Consider the following 15127-nt stretch of genomic DNA (forward strand, 5'->3'; position numbering starts at 1 on the left):
ATAAAACCCTCAGGAGCTTCGAGAGCAGGGTAATTACCTCAAAATTGGGAAACCCTGTCTTCAGCATGAAGGTCACTGACATTGTGCTATCTTATTTTCTGCAGTGTTTTTGAGAGCCGTTAGTGAGACTAAAAAGCTGGGTCACACACTCTCACATCAGTGTGTTCTCACTCACTGAGACAAGGAGGAATTGCTAAAAGCCTGCATAGTGAAAAACTCTCTGCAAAAAGGACATTGCCCCAGAGGCTGGAAGTCCTGCACATGAGGCCTTCTGACAGGCCACCTTTCCCTTAGTTCCCCATTACTGCATTTACTGGCACCAGTAGGTGCTCTGGGAGAATGAAGACCAGATTTCCACAGATGCAAACCACAGAGGTCACAGCTGAGCTCATCAGAGAAGCTGGTACCACCTGTATGGAGACATATTTAAGAGCAATCAGAACCCCACACAGACAGTGAGGTGTCAAGAATGAGGTGTGAGGACCAGCCCTTCTGGGACCCAGGTAAGAGAAGGCGGCGGGAAGGAGCAGCTCCAGGCACTGGAGTAGGAATTCCTCTGCCACCCTTGGAAAGCCTGTACTGGAGTGGGTGTATCCTGAAGGACTGCAGCCCATGGAGGTTGGTTTCTCACCACCCAACTCTATTTTAACTGGTGATACATTAAATTAAGTTACCCCAAGTCAAATCTGTTGTGCCTGGAAGGATGATTGGTGAGGGATCTCCTTGTCTTTACCTCAAACCACAAGCTCACCCATCACATTACTGAGGAGGAAAGCGGGGGGGGGTATCTGGCAGCTAGACATGCCAACCCATCATACCGTGCTAATAATTTCAAGGGAAATAGTTAATATATTCAGTGGAGATGTCATTATTCCCACCCAGAAATAAAATTAATTCTAATCAGTTACTCCTGGAAAACCCAGCTCTGTCAGTGGCGTTACTGCATCTGTGTGCTTGACAAAAGTAAAATAGCAAGCCGAAAAATCCCGAAAAGAGCTCCTAAGCAGAGGTTTCAACTGAAAATGGTGAGAAGATAAAGGTTCAAGGAAGCATATAAGGGGCCTGAAATTAATTCAGTGCTCATTTTATTCTAATTGCTAGGAGTGTGGTTTTTCACCAGTATCTCTAGTTGCTTCAAATATAATATTGGCCCTGGTTTTATAACAGAAGACTGCCCCAGTAAGCAATTTTACTCTCAGAGCATCTTGGACAGCGGACAGTCATTTGCAGTTACCAAGTGAAACATACTGCTAGAGACAAGCCAGCAGAAAACACCTTCTAAATGAATAACACAGTTGTGAAAACGTGTTTCTGTTCAGAAGACAGGCTGTCTAGGTCAGAGTTCTTGGACAGGCAAGACAACCATAGGCCCTCCACCTGCTGCCTGGGTCACTGGGGATTAGGAGGCAGCGAGGCCCCTGAGCTTACAGGGCAGAAAAAGTGGAAGAGGAAGGGCCATGGACTGCAGGACAGCCTTTAAGTGAAAGGCTCACTCTCCCTGCTGTTGTTGAGGTGGAAGCTGATGACAACTGCTGCAGAGGAGCTGCTTTCGCTGCACTAAAACTGCTCCCTGCCTTGCCACTCCTTCTGTCCTTTCCCTGCACAAGCCAAAAGAGCTGATCATCATCTCCTCATCCCCAGGCAGACCAGGCAGGAAGCTGGAGGCTAATGAAGGAGGCAGTGGCCTTTTCTTCCAAGGCCTGGAGCTGGCTCTGCTGTTTGCATCTTGGAAAGCAAGTGCAGACACCTGAGTGTTAGCAATTAAAATGATGCAATACGTGACATGTATCAGTCAGAACTAACCTAGCCATTGGGTGCTTGCATGCTCTGCTGCAGATAAGCCGGTGCCAATAACACTTGAACTTTTATGTCTCTCACTGAGATATTTGCCACAGTATGTATTTTGTTCTCTGCTCTTAAATCTGTATGTTGAATTAGTCTTATCATTGATCATGGGAATCCTGTGTGGACAGAGGGGATTTGACAAATCCAGGAATAATGCAACTTATGTTTGAAGATGCCTTTTGCTGGGGTTTTTTCATTAATCCTGGAAGTTATTCAATAATATTAAAAACTGAGCCATCCCAAACAGCATGGTAAGGTAGACTGGAGGAACAGGCAGAACCTGGATAATCCACTTCACAAGCTCTTTTAAGACCTTGTCTGCAGCATGAGGAATATTAGCACAACTTTTAAACACCATTCAGGGTTCTGACAGAAGGCAAGAAGTTCAGTGGAGCTCTCACCACAAGATGGTTATGATACACTGCAGTGTGAGACACTGACAGGGGAAAGAGGTTGAGCAGGTACAGCACCTGGCTGCACCTGAGAGCCAGGTGCTCTCACAGGTAAAGCCATGCTGCATGATGTGGGGTAGGCAGCTCTTCCTTGCAATACCAGGCATGTCTGCACAGCACAAGGTGTAGCCAAGCAGAGAAACATGACTCGGTCTCTGCAAAACTCATTCACAGCTATCTTGGATCCTAAAAACAGCAGTCATGTTAACATGATGCTCCTGCCTGGGCATGGCTAATCAGCCTTCCCAAGTATTGTGCAATCCAGCTATTCCACTGCCTGTTCCACAAGAACCAGTTGTACAAACAGATCTCATTCCCTTGTTCTGCCTTGTCAGTTTAGGTCTCAAGCACCTTCAGAGTAGGTCTGCTAGACTTTGTAAGCATGCCAGGTCACAGCCTCAGGACTGTCAGCAGGATAAACCAAGCTAAAAGGCAGCCAGGTCCCCAACAGTGCTTGGAGCAGAAAGGCTGACTGAGGGTTTTGCAGTCTGACTATAGTTACATGTCCCAGGAGTTACAAGTTCAAAATTGTGCAATAGTAGAAAAAAACACATGAAGAACCTCAGATCTGCACATGAATGGACAATTATACATCAGAGAAGCAGGTGGCTGAAGAGGTTTCTATGTGCTATATAACAACATCTTGATTTCTGCCAGAGTAACCCACGTAAAAAATAGATACAAGTTCCCTCAGGTTATATTTACTCGTGTTCCTACTTCAAGTAAAACACCCACAACAGGTATTTTTGGAAATAAGTTACCTGTATGTATTTGGTGTCCTACTAGTATTCCACACTTAGAAATCTTGGCAATGCCTCCAAGTCAAACACTGTCTACAGGTCTTACCCAGAAAAATTTTCCTTATGCACATAAGGCTTAGTCATGCTCAGCAGTCACATGGATTTGAATGACAGATTTATGTAAGTTAAGGTTTGCAAGAAAGGATCTTAAAGTGGTGATGGAGCAGTCAGTATTTTCATACCTAATTAAATTAATTTGGAAAGGTATATTTATAGATAGGATTAGACTATTATTAATACGGCAGATTGGCAATGGAAGCATATCTTTTAATTACCAAGGAGCTTTTGGCTAGGATTTAGTAACCATAGAAATTCTGTACTTTGATATATTGCATGCTGTCAGGATGGTTTTGCTTTTTCTTTGCGTAGGTCAACCAACTACATACCGTGCCTCTAGCAAAAAGTAGCCATTGAACTGATCACTCCTTAAATTTCAGTTCCTAGTCACACTTAATAACTGTCTATCCCAAATCCCTGTGAGGGACAGGAGAGTATCACAATGATACAGAGCTCACATCAATTTCTATGACACTGACTTGCGCACTGCTGGCATTAGAAACGCACTGCTTTCAGATGGTGGACCTACAAGCCCAGAGTACGGTTTAGGGAATATAAGATTAATTAAGTGAAATGTAGGGAACTGGGACTCTGCTTATTCAGGTACTTTTTACTTCTTTTTTGGCCTTTTACTCTGACTTCAAACACAAGTATCTAATACTTTTAAAGGTAAAAAAATGAGAAAGGGGCACTATAGCTAGATGCACCCCATACCTATGCTTCAGGTGCTTCTTCGAATTCTACAAAACAAATTTTGACCAATCTAGTCACATGCATGCACAACTTCAATTCAACTCTTTCCAAAAGGGAGTAAATCTAACACTATGTAGTTTGCAGGCAGTCTTTAATGCGTCTTATGGCACCTGCTTGTTAGGAGAAGTGAGTGATCCTTCCATAGCCCTGAGCACTGGACAATGCATTTTGGTAAGGAAAAAGTGATGGCTTTGAACTTAGTTTTCTCCCTGCTGGTATATAAGAAATCATATTTTAATTTTTAAATATCAATTAAAGTATAAACTACTGGATATCTCCTAACATCCTAACAGTGACTTTGCTACAAAAAGGAACAGTAAGTGAAGTGTGTCCAGGGAACACTGGACTGTCTTCAAACAAGCTTGTTGGCAGCTTAAAGGCTCCTGAACATTATGATGTCAATACAGCTGTATTAGCTTGTTCACATCAATAAGCACATGTGGGGGAAGGTTTAACTCTCTGCATCGCAAAGTAGTTCTGCTTCTTTGGTTTCCAGTGGGACATTGGTTTAGGCTCAGTCCTGAAAGGAGATCAAAGTGGGTGAAAGCCTCAGAGTAGGCGTTCTGTGCCTGCTAGTGGGCTGTGCTTCCAGCTGCTGTTGCAGAGAAAAGGCATCTTGCAAAGAATTGACACTGTATTTCATCGATGTCATGCATAATCTCTTTTAACAGATTAAAATTATGGGCTGTCTGGTTTTCAAACACAGCATCATCCAATTTGCATGGTCCAGGTCCTCTTCTGCAATGAATGATGGGCTCAGTAAGTGATATTTACCACTCCATCATGCCACTGCACTGCTGCTAATATGCACTGAACCTTCGGAAAGGCAGTGTGGAATTAATTCTCAGAAGCAATCAACATTCATTTGACTCTTTTCCTATTTTACCTCTGCAACTCTGACTCCAGTGATTTCACATCAGGAGAAATAGGCAAACCCTTAAGCACTCTCAGCAAACATAAAAATGTGAACTGCTAAAATATATATATATGGAGACTGCCAAAGGCACCAAATGGCAGCCAGGAATTTAACTTTCACTGATGATCCATGATCCAGAAGTCAGAAAGAATGGGTAACTTTGCTAGCACTTTTATTTTTAAAGATCTCCCCCTGTGGCCACTTACATGTGTCTACAAATTTGCATTGCAAAGCCAAATGCCACTCTAAAGAGTACACCCATATCAAGATACACACTCACACATGTTGCATACTTACAACATAGATCAAATGACTGGTTTTGCCTTCCAGGAGTCTCGAGGGCCTTTAACTACTGAAATTACCCCTTGTTCTTCAGTGAACACAAGCCTACAGTTCTACAGCTCTCCACAGCATCTAAGACATGACTATTTAAGTTCCTTAAAATACTGAGGTTGTAGAAAGACCACTTCAGAAATCACATCAAAACCCTTCCTCATGACAACATAAGAGTATCAGAAACACGTGCAGTGCATAACAAAGAAACCATCACAACTCATGTGATGCTGACATCTACCTGAAGGATCTGTGGATCCTATGTTGTGCCGAAAGTGACATTTATCTATACAAACGCATGTCTTTGCTTGTTTGTACACACACAGGTAATATATACACTGTACTCCCACATAAAGATTTCCCTGTGGAACCAAAATATTATGAATATAACTGCCATTTCAATGTCAGTGGAGCCAGTAGCTTCCCTGTGATATGCAATACACTGAATCTAGTCCAAGGCATTGCCTGCAGCTGCCCTGAGGAGCAGGCTATTGCCCAGAGTACCTGCAGTACAGCCCCAATGCAGCCTAAGGTCTGGGAGTCACAAGGTGGTTGCCATCCTGTGCACAAGCAATTCCCCAAGCAGGTGGCAGGGGAGAAAGGCAGTGTGGTCCCCTGTGTAATACAGATACTGACATTTCGCACAGAAGGGAACTGTTTCTAAGCAATTAGTGCTTCATTTACATAACTTCAGAACACAGTTGAGCCTGAAAGCATCCGCTCCCCAGCTCCAAGACTCCTGGCTCAGCAATGAGTACAAGTGCTGCTGGGCTACCCGTGCCCCATCAGCCCAAATGAACCAACAAGAAGGAGCTCAAAGCCCTGGGAGCCATCAGAGGGCAAGAAACCACAGAGCTTGGGAATCGTGGCTCCTATGCTTCCAGTTTTGTGGCACGCTGCCCAGAAGCCCTCAAAGAACCTATGGCATATGCCAGAACTTTGGGGATCTCTGGAGGCATCCAGCATGTCAAGGCTATCCTAGAGCCACAGACCTCACAGCTTGCCAGAAGCCATGAAATCAGGCATGAAGCCTGTCAGAACCCATCCTGTGTCTTTGCAGAAAGTCACTAAAACTGATGCTTTTGCAAAATATTTTGGTACCAATGAATTTGCCTTTTCTGATGGAAAACTGTTTTGTCAGAAAGCTCCCAGCTAGCTGCAGTCTGTATATTGCTTAGGCAGATTAAAAAGCAGTAGTGCTGCTGCACTGATGTCCAAAGGTCTTGTATAAAATTATATAGAGAATTAAAAGTGTGCAAAAAAAAAAAAAAATCAGACTTCTATTGGAACATTCAGAAAACACAACTGCCCTGTGAATTAAGTGCTAGACTGGACCTGCATTTCGTCCTCCACTTCAGGATCACATTCGTGTGCAGTGCCCCACTGCACTCTAAGATTTTCCCTTTCTTCTCCTGACTACAAGCTCTTTGAGGCAGAGGTCTTTTCCTGACCAGCAATCATGTAAACAACAAGTTCATACCAGTAGCAACCCTGGCATTTTCTGTTTCAGAGGAGTGACCTCAGCAATATGTTTCCAGAGTATCTTTGTCTTTCAGTACAAAGCACATGCAAGCAAATAACACTGCCTAAAAATTTAAGGTATTTTGCATAGGAAATACGCTCTTTTAAGGTCCACACAGAAACTCCCCACATGTAAGGTTCTGGGTTCTTTTAAGATACACTCCATACTTGAGTCAAGAAGGGGTGCTTTTATAAAATGAATTCCACCAATACAGTATTTCACCCTAAAGTAAGATGTTGCTTATTAAACATGAAATGCACAGTTTCCTGCTGTTACCATTGCACTGTCATCGACTGTATTTTGCATGTTTTCTATAAATGACACAAGTATTCAATCAACATCAGGTAGGAAAACTCCTCCCTAAAATGTTTAAGTATGAGTGGGGAAGGACATTATCCATTTGTTCCAATGAAAGCCATATAAAGGTTCTAAACAATATTTTCTAAACCCTGATTTTTCCATACAAAAACATGTAATGCTCTAAGTTACATCACAGGGTATCATTCAGAAGCTTACCTAGCAAGGCCAAGCTAAATAAACTACCTGTAAAGCTTTTAATTTGTCTAAAGAGATAATTAAGCTGGATCAAGCATACTCAGGTGTCATAACTCAACAAAGGAGTTGTTTGGCAATTATTCCCTTGAGAAACTAGGAACTGCCCTTACCAGTACCACTTTTGTGTCAAGTGATCCAACATGAATTCTTAGAATTTTAGAATAATTACAGTTTTAGATTTTTATTCTATTTTTAGAACAATTTGTCCTGCTTTGCCTAAATGGCACACAACAAATATTTGCCATGAGATCAAATCCTTGTACATAATTACAGACCTTTTTTGTGTGCAACTTATTCATGCACATTACCTGAAATTTTACTTCTGTTTCCAACTTCCTGCTGAATCGAAATGGAATAGCATCATTTATTATGCCAAAATATTCATAGCTCAGAAAGTGAGATTAGTTAGTAATTTATAGCCTCAGTCACCTCCTTCAGACAATTACTTCATGGGCAGGAAGGCAGAGCTAATAAAAGCAGACAGAGTTTGAAACATACTGCAGTGTCTGAGCTAAAATACACTGAAATGAGCTGCAGAAAATTCATTTGACTCCCATAATTTCAGGTGTGGAAATATATTGACATTATCCATTGCTTCCTGTTCTTTTTAAATTTCACATTAGCAGTTGGATACAGTTTTCCAAGGTTTATTTCAATAAAAATCTTTCTCAATCATTGGGACACAAAAGAGAATAGGGAATTTAATTGTCTCTGGTAAAACAGGATCCCAACAGTTTCAGATATTCCATGGCCTGAATTTAGCTGAAGTCTCCAGCAAGACCTGAATAGCCACATTCTTGTCACCATCTGACAGAAACTTCTAGGTTGGCATACACCTACAACAAATGCTGTTCCTTGTTTTACAGTTCAGACTAGGCTCGATATTATTTACTGTAAAGAACTGTCAACCTACTAACCAGAACCTTTAAATTCCATGCATGGTGTGCTTTACCACTGGCAGCAAAAGCTGTTTCAGAGTTCATCCTAAATGACAGGCAGTCAGCATCTGCAGAAAGCTACCATCTTTGTATTTTTTTCTCTTCCAATCTGATAATGAATTTTGTTTCTGCTTTACATTTCAACCCCTGAAAGATAAGCAGTACCCATCTATTAGACACAATGGCATTACACTGCCTATATATTTAAACATCAACTATTTCCTGTCCTTATACCCTTAGCGTCAAAAGATTCATGACTTTAACCATGGTTAAACAGCTGGAAAGCTGCCACCACTGCCTGTCCTACAGCCTGACGCAGTTTTCCTGAGTCCTTCCCTTCCCACACCTGTACCTTGTGGCTGCCTCTTGTCACATCCTCACTTGAGCTTGTACACACCTGACACTGGGGGTTATGGTCAAGAACCAGGGCTCTTTGTTACTGCTAAACTACAGAATAACTAAATGTATGATACCAGATGGATGCACAAGCTTCTTTATATAGAAAAGGAGTTAGAGTTTGTTGTTATTTTCATTTTATACTGGTTGGTAAAAATTTTGTTAAATGCAAAAACCTTCCTGGGAAGAAACAGCTCAATGAAATGCTGATTTGATGACTCATTAGAAACCACATAACCCCATCTGGTATGAAAAGAATACTTTTATGGATACAAATAAGGGGACCCTTCAAATCTCAGCCATAAAATGAAAGCTGGCCATATTCTGAGCTGTATCAAACAGTATTTGTGAAGTAGAGAAGCAGCATGGTCATAGTGTAAGTAAACACTCCACTGATTCAAAATCATATGTTTCAAATACTTAACCTGACCAAGAATTCCAAAGAGTAAGACAAAGCATGCAGCTACAACACTGTGAAAAACAAATAAAACTTCAGTCATTGTAGGTAAAGCCAGTAAAAAATGCTTCTAGTTGTAGTTCCACATAATGAAAGGAAAAGATTATACTGTGTTAGAAGAATTAGGCTTCTTAATGATTCTAAAATCTATACAGCAGCATAGGTCACACAGAGCTTTCCACTGAATTTAGTGACTGGAAAATTTGATATCCCATTTAATTTGATTTGAAGCTCTGGAACCAAAGCATTTGTGTGTGCAACTATTTCCAGCCTTTTGTTTTGATCAGATTTCAGCACTTGTTCCAACAGTACCTGCTTCATGATTGCCATTCAGTCACTGACTTGTAAAAAAGAAGACTTTTAATTAAAAATGCCAATATTAAAAGAGTACAAGAACAGTCCATTGAAAGTTACATTATTTGGGTCACTGGTGCCATTACAGATACTTTCCTGTTGTTAAACAGGTTGTATGGAGCAACTGCATGCCTGCACATGGAAAAAACAAATCAGCCGCTTCTACTAATCGATGAAATTGAAGCAGATGTTTTCAAAGCAGCAGGAAATACGAAGGTACACATAGAAATTGAGTTATCCCAGAATACTGAGATCTATTCCTGCACTGTATGGGTTTGTTTTCTGAGAATTTGACAGCTGTTGTACTGGCCAACACACATTTGCTGCTGCAGTGTCCTGGATCTGTTTTCCTGAGTGAGAATTTGACAGCTGTACAATTATTTCTAGTGCAGAACAAGGAAACGCACTGATTACTGCCTTCATCTGGCTTTATGAAATTCAGTTTCAATACGATGCAACATAGCTGCTATGCTTCCACATCAGCTACTTGCTGGAAGTGGAACTTGGCAATGAAAACATAAAAGATAACCCTTAGGTTAACCAAAAAGAAATCAAAAACCTTGTAAATTGTCTGAAAGGCCTGGTTTTTCCATCCAGGCAGAATGAGCTCAAGAGGAGCTGCTTTTCTGAAAATGAGGCTGATGTGACCTCAGACTAATGGATTTCTCAGTGGTCTTATCATTCCAATTAATGTTCTAATTCCCAGTTCTTTACTGGTAATGCCCCTCAGAGATGGTTTGACCAAGAAATGCCTCATTCCTATTTCCCAATGAACAATTACCAAAGTATCTCTGTGTTTCACACTCCCTCCCCACTTCTCCTTTTTCCAGAGGGGGCGGAGGGAGGTTTGTATATTGTTTATTGTTCTGCTATTAGATATCTGTCCTCTGCAGTGACTACTCCCTCTGTCCCTGCCACCTCCTTCAGGCCTTCCTGTCACTCCGACTCAAGAGAAGCTGCATGTTGCAACTGGTGAAACTCTGATGTGGTTAATGGCTGTGCCAAGGGCTCTGGAGAGAAGAATAGAAGCTGAGACTGGCAAGAAGATGGAAGCTGGATGATTTTCAAGAAGCTGACTACCATTTTATTCATGACAGAGAGGAATTGATTACAGAGTAATCGCCAGCTATTCTGTAATGTGGCTTTTCCCAGGTCCAAGCTCCCCGCACAAAAAAAAAGAAAAATACAACCGAGCATTTGCACAGTTCTCCTAAATCCACAGGTCTCATTACAAATACCATCACCCCTTCACTCAGAAGGAAAATCAAGTCACTGAAAGGTTAGATGATTTTCCCATACAGTAAGGGAAGGGTGGATCCTGGCAAGGATCTGCTTCTCAGTGTGACAGTGACCCCACAAGGTCCCTACAAAGTTCCTCTGCTCATGACAGCTCAGAATAAAAACCTCTACAGCACAACCATGGTAGCACAAAGCTCCAGCACAAGCTGAGTGGCTTAGCCATCACCCCAGTGCATGGTAAATGCACTGGCTGTTACGGGGAGGTTTCCTAGATTTCCTGTTGGGAAAAGATAAGAAACTGCAACAAACAAACAGATTTCCCAACTCACCGGGTGACTCTTTTCTAAAGGATTATTCAGGAACTGTCATCAATTTACTGCCTGCCTCTGTCTTAAATTGTGCATGATTACTTTGTTTCGTTTTGCTGACATTTGTGTTTTGTTTCAGGGTCTTTGTGCAATCTTCTGTGTCTGCTTTAAATAAACGCTCTTCCTGTGCTTGTAGCAGCATGCTTGGGTTCAGCAAGATGTCTATCACTTAATAACCAAATGAAAAGTTTAATCACCCAAAAGCTAGCTTTCAACCTGCAGTTAACAAAACAGAAAAGCTAGAGGTGTTCCATATGCATTTTTCTCTCTATTTCCTCTGTTATCACATTTGCTAGTCCAAGCAAGTTTGGTGTTGTGTATTTAGTCCTGTATGTATCAGCTTAGCATGTGGGAACAGGCAGCACGTATTCTTACTTTGCAGTCAGAATCAGTCCAATAAAGAAAAGCAATTACTCATTGCAGTCCTTCAAAAATAGTTGTTTTGTGTTACTAATTGCTGAGAATGTATGAAACAGAAAGAATATACACTAATGGCTTGCTGAGCACATCAACTGCACAAAATTGGGCAAGCGTATCTGAGCAAAACACGCCATGGAGACCAAAGAGGAAAAATGCAAGTCATGCCAAGGTGTCATTTTTACAAAGTGACTTTTTTTAAAAAACAGAGAGACAAGTTAATGTCCCAGTATGGGACACTAAAGCTATGTTAAAAACACTTGCCATTAACAGCCATCTGCTCTCTGCAATTTGGGGGTAATTTTTATGTACAGCTGACAGTTTGCATCATCTTTCCTCCTTCACGAAGGATTGTCTCTGCCTCTAGTGTACGAAGCTTCTGAGAAACAGGATCTGTCCATTACATTGTGGCTCTTGATAAGCTTGTGCTGCTAATAAATATGTAACGTTCTGCACTGGATTTCCAAATAAATAGGAGTAAAATATAAGATTTGGCAATACGTATCTGCTAATAATATTCCAGTTCTCTCTAATAATATTCTGCTCATGTCAGCATTGCCTGTAAAATCAAGAGGCAAAGTGTGCTCACTGCCCTTGACATATTATGATGGTAAGAAAAATCAAGACTGCTTTCTCACTGTTCTCTGAGTATGAGGACAGATCTCGGTTTAAGTCTATCTTCTTGGTCAGAATGTCTCTGGTGTCCTTACGCCTTTTCCTCCTGTTTGAACTTGTCTTTTCAAAATATTCAGTAAATACAATTCATGTTCATACCTAGAGTAAAGCTACCTTCTTTTGTTTTGTTACGTGTTAGAAGTCTTAAAATACACAGGCACAACAAATGGCAGGGTCACACTTCCCTCACTTGCAATCCTTGCAAAAAACACTTATGCAAGAAAAGCAAAAACTAAAATTCTATTAACATTCAAATCACACTCTGACTGTCATTTCCATTCCTCAGATCTGATATAATTTTAATATACATTAGGAATGATACCAGAAAAAAAGGAACTGAAGTAGCTAAAAGAGCCTTGTAGTGCTTCCTGTGATACTCAAGAGACGGTGGCCAGATTCTTCTGCCAAATCCAGAACAACCCCATAACTATACCCCACCAACCAGCCACTCTCTAAACACAAGGCACATTTATACAGTATCTAATGCTGGACTACACAGATCAGTCAAATCCTCTTTGCTACAGTCATGAGATGTCAATGGAGCTACACAAGACTTGATACTGTTCCATGTTTCAAACATCCCAAAGTTAAGGGTTTGGTTTTCATGCAATTGAACAGGAAAAAAAAAAAGGACAATTTTCACAAGTATCATTCAGGCTTAAGTTACAAATATCTTCAGCTACCACAGACAAACCTTGAGTATTGGTTCATCTGGACTCACTTAAAATAAAGCTAATTCAGTGTCTTTTCCTCTCAAAGAAAACATATCTGCTTAAATAAGTCCTTTGAGTAGGAATTTAGACTTATATGTACACACTTTAGGTATATTTTAGAGCTGAATTTTCTTCAGCTTGCTGTGATCTTCAAAATGGGATCCCACATCATCATGCTAGTTTGCTTCATGCCTCCAACTTCCTTACACTTGGGTCTGATCCAAGAAGTATAACAATAGAACGACATGCAATTTTGACTTGAATTGGTTCCAGATCAGTATCAGATCTAGTATTTTTCTTGTGTCACACCTGAACCTTGGTGCAGATGACTTAAAAGGAGGTTTCAGGAGATAATTCCCCATGCAAACTGGGCACCTGAGGTTCAACAACTGTGAAACAGACACAGTATTACTGCCTGTCATATCACTGAGAAGATACATAGCTTAACTACAGCACACACCTTAGACCTTACCCTTTCTTCAGATAGGTTTTTTTGTTTTGCTGTAAAAGCAGCCATTCCCATGTCACACACCTTACCTCTGAACTGCATTGCACAAGTACTGCAAATGCTCCTGAATCATGATAAGACCACTCCATAAGGTCCCCTTTAAGAATATTTTACCCATCTATCCCTACACATTATAAGAATCAGCCTTAACAAGATTCGATCAATTCAGGTAAGCCCTTATTCCCTTACCCCTTTGCTAAATCTGTAGGCATAGAATAAATAAGAATCATACATGTGTTTCACATTAGACTGTTATGAATATTTATTTAGTCATCTCTTCTAGCAATCCATATACCTTACATCCTTATGTCTCTTATTAACTACCCACTAGAACTGAAGGACTCACTGCTTTTCACTGATTAAAATTACGCATTGTGTTTTAGTGTACCATTCAGTTCCTGTCTCCCACTCAAATCAGAAACATCCGAAACTATTTCTTACCAGATTTGCAGTATATGGAAAAAATTTCAACTGTCTTTGCAAAGCCCAAGACGAGGAGTACAGCTGGTACAGGCAAACCATTTAGTTTTGCAAAAAGCTTATCAGCTAAGCTGTGATTCTGCAGACTAAAACAGATCTGAAGTCCATTGAACCTAGACAGAATATCCTCTGCAGTTTCAGATAACTGACTCCTATTTGGCCATTTTCTAGATGGAATTACAAGTGTATGAATGACTGAATTGGGTTAAAAAACTAACCTCAACCCACGTCTTCCCCACAATTAATCTCAGAGTTTACATGTCTATTTTTCCTGAGATTTTCTTACTGTTCTCATCAGCTTCTTCCTGTGGGGCCTCTAAACACACTCCAGGAAAGGAGCTTGCCAGGATATAAGAGAAATCTCACGAGAAATTCTGTTGTTGGTTCACTTCCAGGAAATTCTGCAGACTCAAGACATACAAGTAAATTTCCCCAAATTGGGGAGACAATACCTGTGAAATCTCCAACAGCAACAGTGATCACTTCCTGAAAGTTGCTCTTAATAGTCTCATTTCTCAGACCCCTCTTGGATGTGAAAATGTCATTTCCAGTCTGAGCAGCACAGTCATAACCAAGACTTAATGTAAAATAATGAATTGGTGTTCTACAGAGAGCTGCAGATAGCTCACTTCGAATTCAAAGAAAATTAGAGCATGAAAAGCCTTTACTGTTCCTCTTTCCCTTATTTTCTTGGGCATAAGACCCACGTGTTTGTAACAAACTGGTTGTTCTGCTTGGGCCCAAGTCTGTGGTTCAATGAACATTTCTTTAGCAACACCATTAACCTAATTAGGTGCCATGCTAGGAAGAAGGCATGTCTCCTGAGACTATGTATGGGGACAAACAATGGTATCAGAAAAACTACCACATTAAACAGGGAGCACTTCAGCACAGTCAACCAGAAACTCCATAGCACGAGCAAAAAGGAAACAGAGAGAGCAGGAAGGCACCTGAAATCCAGTAAAGCTTTTGTCAGGAGTGAAACAGAAGTTAAATCTCTCTCTGTGATTCACAGCTCAGAACGCTCTTGCAACACCAGAATGCCGTCTTCCATCTCAATAAGACTTACTTGAAAAAAAAAAAAAAAAAGAACAAAGAACACCATTTTAATGACCATTAAAATGGGTCATTACATAAAATCCCATTTGGGATTTGTAACCACCATTCAAGTTTCCCTAAACCTAATACCAATACAGAGCATCCGCTCATGCTCTGTTACTCTGCCTAGCAAACTGAACCGTACACAGGCATCCTTTTCTAGCTGCATCAGGAGTGAGGTTACTGCTCGCAGCTGCTGTTACTGCCCCTCTGCACCATCATCACCTTGGTTCAGCTAACATTGCAGATCA

At 40.9% G+C, this 15127-nt stretch overlaps 1 long non-coding RNA gene across 1 annotated transcript in view; it reads right to left on the reverse strand.

The window, feature by feature from the left end:
- Nucleotides 1-14841, reverse strand: part of LOC134167094 (uncharacterized) — a 30335-nt gene extending 15494 nt beyond the window's left edge. The window contains exon 1 of the long non-coding RNA XR_009966070.1: nucleotides 14729-14841. This is a non-coding gene — a long non-coding RNA (uncharacterized LOC134167094). The remainder of the gene's footprint in view (nucleotides 1-14728) is intronic.
- Between the last annotated feature and the right edge of the window lie 286 nt (nucleotides 14842-15127).

Source organism: Pezoporus occidentalis, unplaced genomic scaffold (assembly GCF_034315485.1).
Source record: "Pezoporus occidentalis ecotype Australia unplaced genomic scaffold, CSIRO_AGI_Poc_V1 ctg11, whole genome shotgun sequence".
NCBI lineage: Eukaryota > Metazoa > Chordata > Aves > Psittaciformes > Psittacidae > Pezoporus > Pezoporus occidentalis.